The following is a 7,808-nucleotide window of genomic DNA, read 5'->3' on the forward strand; positions in this document are numbered from 1 at the left end:
GTATAAATTGTCTAAGAATCTCCAAATTTGACCCTTTGTTTTCTCTCTAACCCAGCTTCTATTAATTACCCATATTCTAGAAAGATGTTTTCTTCTGATTGGAGCATTCACCTATCAATCATACCGATTTAAGGGGCAAGACTCCCTTGCATTTATTATTTGGTCTTTAAAAGGCCAGAAAATCTTTTTATGGTAGAGCAGGTAAACTTGATGGGGCATTACACTATGCTCACATATTTTGCTTTTAACATTAATAGACCATCCACACTACAACTATGACTTTATAATCAGTTAGAGGAACAGTCATTTTAAACAGTTATTTGTGACTTGTAACCAGAAGAAGAGCTCTGTGTAGCTTAAAACTTTTTTCTTTCACCAGCAGAAGTTGGCCCCATGAAAGATATTACTTCACCCACCTTGTTACATGTGTAACATGAGACAGTGTTATGTCTGCACAATATTTCTTCTGACATTACAACTATGTTTTTGTATCCACACCTACCACGCTCCCTCATTATCTTTAATGAGCATATTCTGAGTCATTCTGGCTTGCTCAGAAGCAACTGCCTGTGCCAAGAATGATAGGTATTTTTAAGACTCCTTTCTCTCCACATCCTTTTTTTCATCTAGATCTAGATAGTAGGATTGCTTTGCAGCTTCCAATATTCAGATTTGTGAACAATGGTGTGAATGCTATGTTCAGCAAAGGAAGATGCTCAGAATTTTAAACTGCCCTGCATATTCTATGTCGAATACCTAGAAATGCCCTTCGAAATAGCTTATTCATGACGAAGAGAGAATTCAACTGTCAGGCACCCGCATCACGAGGGAAGTGCACTGTGGGAGATCATAATTACACAAAATTATGGGAGAACTGGCTGGCACAGAGGCACAGTTAAGAGTGCTCCTACACATAAAATAACTGCATGTAACAGGTTACAGAAACTGAACTGTGAACCACACCATACTAAGCAGCCAGAAAGACAAGCATATGTTTAAGATTCACTAGTTATTAATTACTGATTGTTATTTAGTTTTTATACACCATATTGACAAAACCCAGGTTTTAGCCAGTGTCCCTGACCAGTTAAAAGCATGGTCAAAAGTTGCTGTGTGAATGGGACCTCTGTTCTTTGGCTGGAGGACAGTGAACCTGATCCTGCATTCCCTACTTAGGCAAAATTCCAAGTTAAGTCAACAAGAATTTTGCCTAGGAAAAGATGATGAGATTGGGGCTAGTCTTTGCAGGTCACAAGTGTGATGATACCTCCTATAAGGCTTTATGGAAATATACTTAGAATGTGTTTTATGCTACATATGCCATGTAACATATCTCCGTAAAGGTTACGATCTACTGAATGTATTAATCCTATTTGTATGCATGTATCATTTTTGTATTCAAAGTTATGAATGTTATGAATGTTGGCTGTGTACTGGCTTGATTTCAAAATAACCTTAGTAGAGCATTTGGTCAGTTCCTGGAGAAAGGAATGTTGAAATTAAGTACCTAATCAAGAAACACTTAAAGGACAATGGATCTTGGAATGCTCCAATCCACATAAGAAGTCCACTTGAGGACATTCAAGGTAGCATGAAAACAATGGATGCTACCTGTAAAAACTGAGTCATGTATGGACATGTGATTTGCCCAGGTGACTCCAGAACTCCATCTTGGAGCTGGACTTTGCATAGGAGTGAGGAAGGGGTCTCCACCCACAAGAGAGAGTCTATTTAAACCCCTGGGAGACCCCCCATTAGGTCTTCAGCAGGCTAAAAAGAGAGCCTCTCCACCCCTCAGGATACTTGAAATAAACTGGAACAAAGGACAATGTGCAAGGGGTGTAAGTTATTGCTGGATCCAGGCTAAAAGGAGATTAGTCTGTAAAAGGGGGCATTCTGGAACTGGTGAGGATCTTATCTGTATTCAGTTTGATTGGACATAGATTTGCACATTTTATTTTATTTTGCTTAGTGACTTACTTTGTTCTGTCTGTTACTGTTTGGAACTACTTAAATCCTACTCTCTGTATTTAATTAATGCCTAGGGGAGCAAACAACTGTGCATATCTCTCTATGGCCTGGTCTACACTAGGGGGCGGGGTCGATGTAAGAGACTTCGATTTCAGCTACGCTGTTTTCGTAGCTGAAGTTGTGCATCTTATTTTGACTTACTTCCCGTCCTCAAGGCGCGGGATTGACGGCTGCGGCTCCCCCTGTCGACTCTGCTACCACTGATTACTCTGGTGGAGTTCCGGAGTTGACGGGAGCGCATTCGGGGATTGATATATTGCATCTAGATGAGACGCGATATATCGATCCCTGGTAAACTGATCACTACCTGCCGATCCGGCGGGTAGCGTAGACATACCCTAACAGTGTTATAGAGGGCGAACAATTTATGAGTTTACCCTACATAAGCTTCATACAGGGTAAAATAGTTTTTGGTTTTGACCCCATTTGGAATTGGGCATCTGAATGTTAAAGACAGGAACACTTGTTAGCTGTTTTCAGGTAAACCTGCAGGTTTGGGGCAAGTAATTCAGACCCTGGGTCTTTGTTGGAGCAGACAGGAGTGTCTAGCTCAGCAAGACAGGGTGCTGGAGTCCTGAGCTGACAGGGAAAGCAGAGGTAGAAGTAGTCTGAGTACATCAGGTGGCAGCTCCCAGGGGGTTTCTATGATCTAACCCATCACAACAAGATTAGTTAAAAAAAAATTTGTAAAAAAGATTCTGTTCAGCAGCTGATTCTCTGGTTCTGGTATCCACCATCCAAGAAACTGAGGGATCTGTGGGTTTTAGGAATCTAGATATCTCTGAAGATCTAGACCTCAGTGAAAACCCTGAGGTCAGTCTTGAAGTCATTAGCTCACATGGCAACACAAGCCAAAGATCCCTGAACATGATGCATCTTTGATATCAAAAATTGCAATAACTATACATTACATAGTTCACCATGGAACCAATAAGAAGTTAGTTCAATTCTCAAGCCATTAAGCTTGCATTCTTTCAGCCTTTGTTCACCCAAAATGTGACCAAAAAACAAACAAACAAAACAAAAAAACCCCTTCATGATACTCAAAGCATAAAGTGGCTATACTTACTGGTCAGAAATGCTATTGCTGTTCATTGTAATAGTCATATTGATGGCATTGAAGAAGTCTAACAATGTTTCATACTGTAACAGTGTATGGATTGTCATTGTGCACTGATAGCACATGAAGTTTTGCAGTATGCTAGTTGTGAAACATACCATCAGAAAATCTGGTAAGAAAACAGTTTTTTCATGCCACGAAAAGTTGAGATATCAAAAAGTGCTCCAATCCTGAACTGTGATAAAAGAAAAAATCTCAAACATTTTCATGAACTGAAAACCTGAAAAGAAAAAAAATCAATTTGGGTTCATCAAAATGTTTTCTTTTAGAAAATGTCAACGTTTCATTTTGATTTTAATGATTTAAAAATGTTTAAACTGAAATTAACTTAAATTACCAAACAAAAATCATTTTGAAGTGGAAAACTGGAATTTTTCATTTAGAAAATGATGAAATGTTCAAAACTTTTAAAAAATATTTTTCCCGTCAAAACAATTTTCTTCAAGGGTAGTAACTAGTCAGTCTGGCAGACTCCATACTTGAGCATTCATTTTAATGATAGATCCCCAAAAATTCATCAATGGACTATATTAGAGTACTGAAAATGTCTTGACATGAAGTAGTAAATATCATGTACATTGAGTGTAATACTGAACCCTTACCATAGCATGAAAGCCAGGGACAACCCTGGCTTCATGCCATATATGATAGAACTGCTTCAATGCATTCTGTTCATGCTGGTCCTCCTGATGCCGCATCTTCTGTTACCTCTTAATTGTCTGTTGTGGGTGCCATTTCACATGCTTCAGTAATGGTTCAAAATGGTACTCCCTCTGGATCTATTTCATGAATGCCAAGATGAAGTAAATCAATATCAATGCACAAATGGAGTAAGTTGTGCAGAAGGATATTAAACACTACGGATTGTTGTTTGGCACCTGAGTCTTAAAAGCAGATGGGAGAATCCTAGAAGAAAGCATTAAACATCAAGTTTAAACAGGATTCTTCACACCAGATATACACTAAGATGTTATAATAAAAACATGTGGGAAATCAAAAGTACAGGAGGGTTTTTTTGTATTGGCCAAACAAGATTTTATTAAAGAGAGCAATAGTTGGAGAAATTTGACATGCATGCAGGGCCGGTGCAAAGATGTTTCGCACCCTAGGCGAAACTTCCACCTTGCGCCCTCCCCCATCCCCAAGCCCTCACTCTGAGGCACCCCCACCGTGGCAGCTCCCCACCCTCTGCCCTGAGGCAACCCCCTCCCGGCCCCAGCTCACCCCTGTCCCGCCTCCTCCCTGAGCACGCTGTAGCTGCTTCACTTCTCCCGCCTCCCAGGCTTGCGGAGCCAATCAGCTTAGGCGCAGCAATCCTGGGAGGTGGGAGAAGTGAAGCAGCCATGGCGTGCTCAGGGAGGAGTTGGGGCAGGGGAGCTGAGGCGGGGAGTTCCCCTGCATGCCGCCCCCCCTTACTTGCTGCAGGCGTCCCTCCCCATGCTCCCCTGCCCCACCTCCCTCTGCCGAAATGCTGGCTGCAACTGGGGCGGCCGAAGATCTGGCCGCTGTGGTCGCTGCCGAAGAAAATGCCGCCCCCCAAATCCTAGCGCCCTAGGCGACCGCCTAGGTCACCTAGATGGTTGCACCGGCCCTGCATGCATGCCTGTTCTTTTGTGAAATAGCTGTGTTAGGCTGACAAAGTGAGAGAGTCTTTTAAAGCACAGAAGCATAGATCATATGCCAGATCTTCCCAAGGTCTTATCTAATTCTTACCCCCTGCCCCCACAAAAAATATTTTAAAGTTTTGGGGGTTTCTTTAGATTTAAGCAAATCCCATTGCATCCTACCTCCCCCTACAAAACATGATGAAGAAGGATATGGAAGCAAAAGAGAGCTTACAAGAAGTTTTAACATTAAACATTTCCACATAACCTATCTGTGTATTGGTATCAGTTCCATGAACAGTAATAGCACTAGAATCTTACATTTTATATTCCTATTTGGCAGCATATAATTCTCCCTTTGTAACAAAGACTGTGTGTAAACTGGGAAAAGCTGAAATTAATGGGACTACTAATAGAATAGAGTGCTACTATATATAAGCAAGGGTGGCAGAATCTGGCCAGCTCTGCAATCGGCTGCTGCACTTCTGAGGTAAAGGCTCTGATCATAGTTTTTGGACTGCTTCTGAGTAAAAGGTGTTATATACATATATCAGGTCACTCATTCAATTTGAAAAAAACATGCTACTGTTCTGTATCAAGGTATTTTGCTCATCAGTATTCAACCATATGGTTTTACATATGAAAGATGGACATATGCAAGCATGGAGAAATATGGGCTGTTCATGAAGCACTGATAATATGTATTGCTGCGTATGAGTCATAGTTCATACACAATATTAAAATTGCATAGTAACTGGGATAAGTTATGTTCTTTCTGCATCCCCCTCATAATACAGAATTTAACAATCTCATTCATGTCAACTGAGTAACTACTGTACTGTGTATAAATAATGAACACAAAAACTAGAAAGACCAGAGTGCAATCAGAATGACAGTTGTCAGTAGGAATGCAGTATATCAAAAAAACATCAGATAAGAAATGTTTATTCTTTACTTATGCAGATAGCTCAATGCACAGACATCAGACAGTATCTAGAGATGAGACTCTCTGTAGAGAACTGTATCCAAGTATTATATTGGTGCATTCCTCATAACTAATTGCAGTTCTGGAATACAGAGAATGCTACACGAGAAGACTTTGAGTGGTTATTTATACTCCTTATTAGACATACCCCTCAGAAAGTGTGGACCCAAGTTAGCACTGTGACAGCCTTTTAACAAAATTCTTGTTTAAGGCAGACATTGTTGAGATAAGCATTTGGAAATGTGACCACACAACTTTTAAAGAATCGCTACTCCACAGCACCATATTACTGAACAAATTATAGGCTACATTGTGAGTTTGTGGTGTTGTGCTGCCACTAGAGCAGCCCTGGAGAGAGACTGTGATTCTGGGAGTCACAATGTCCTTCCCAGTCTCCGTGATGCACTGGAGTGAGAGGTCTGTATCAGCCACAGCATATGCTCCTCAAGATGCCAGTGTAACTACCCTTTTTGAGCCACTTAGGGGGGAAATCAAGGCTCAACTCACAACCTCTATGCAGATAGACACAGCAGCTCTGTGGAGTCTGCTTTCCCCTGAGTGCAGGAAGCAGTGGTAATGGTGCACTGGCACAAGGAAGTATCTTGTTCCCTCTTTACTCCTAGCTACAACACAGAGAATGGGTCACAAAATTGTTCCTGCAAGAGAGGAGGATTCCTGAGTCTAAATATCTAAACTGGAATTTTATAGCCCTGCAGCCCAAGACCTGCAAGCCTGAGTCGGCTGACCTGGGCCAGCCATGGCTGTGTTGCCGGTCTTGTTATTGCAGTATAGATGTATCCTCAGAGTCACTCTTCCTCTTAGGGTTGCCAATTTTGGTTGGACATATTCCTGGAGTTTCATCACATGACAATTATAATTAAAGATTAATCTCTAGTTCCTGGAGACTCCAGGACAATCATGCAGGGTTGGCAGCTCTACTCCTCTGTTCTCATTTTGCTCTGGGAATAGCGTTAGGCCTTGTCTACACTACAGATTTAAGTTGATTTAATTTGTGTCAACGACCATATGCCACTTTAATTACATTGGTTGTGCATGTCCATCCAATACTCCTTGTGTCAGCAGAACGTGTCCCCAGTCGGTGCTCTTGGATTGACAGGGAGAGCATTGCATTATGGGTAGCTATCCCACTGTGCAACTCTCCACCCTCTGCCACTAGAAGATCTGGGAATGGACCACAGTGCATCATGGGGGTGTGCTCACCGTGTCATGATGCAGTTCTTTCCATCTCATCATCCATGGGCTTCTGACTTGGTTTGGTGCCATTTTTTAACAGCTCCATGTAAACTGTGCACCCACCATCTCTGCCTGATAGCATGGATCCTGAACTGCTGGCCAGTATGGTGATGAGCCTTATGGACACAACGCGGCTGGTCCTGCTGTATTTCATGAGCTGGGAAACAGAAAGTGAATCTGTAGTGCCTGCTCTGCTGTGTGCAATGGAAAGAAACAATTCATGATTGCTGCTGGTACTCATGGAGCAGCTGCACATGGTGGACCATCAGTAGTGGGCTCAGTAAAGAAGCACTGAGTGGTGGGATCGCATCATGATATACATCAGGGGTAGGCAACCTATGGCACAGGTGCTGAAGGCGGCATGCAAGCTGATTTTCAGTGGCACTCACACTGCCCGGGTCCTGGCCATCAGTCCGGGGAGCTCTGCATTTTAATTTAACTTTAAATGAAGCTTTTTAAACATTTTAAAAGCCTTATTTACTTTACATACAACAATAGTTTAGTTATATATTATAGACATAGAAAGAGACCTTCTAAAAACGTTAAAATGTATTACTGGTGCATGAAACCTTAAATTAGAGCGAATAAATGAATATTTGGCACACCACTTCTGAAAGGTTGCTGACCCCTGATATACATGATATATATATGGAGAACCTTTAGCAGAGGATTGCTGAGTACCTACACAAAAGTTTTCTAGGGATCTCTATGTAGGATTCCTGGGACATCCCGGTGTACATTAACAAACTTTTCCGCTGGGCCCTCACTGCATAGCTGCATCGGCTCTGTTGATTTCTATCCCTTATCTCTCTTC

The sequence above is a fragment of the Chelonoidis abingdonii genome, chromosome 2, assembly GCF_003597395.2.
Source record: "Chelonoidis abingdonii isolate Lonesome George chromosome 2, CheloAbing_2.0, whole genome shotgun sequence".
Taxonomy (NCBI): domain Eukaryota; kingdom Metazoa; phylum Chordata; order Testudines; family Testudinidae; genus Chelonoidis; species Chelonoidis abingdonii.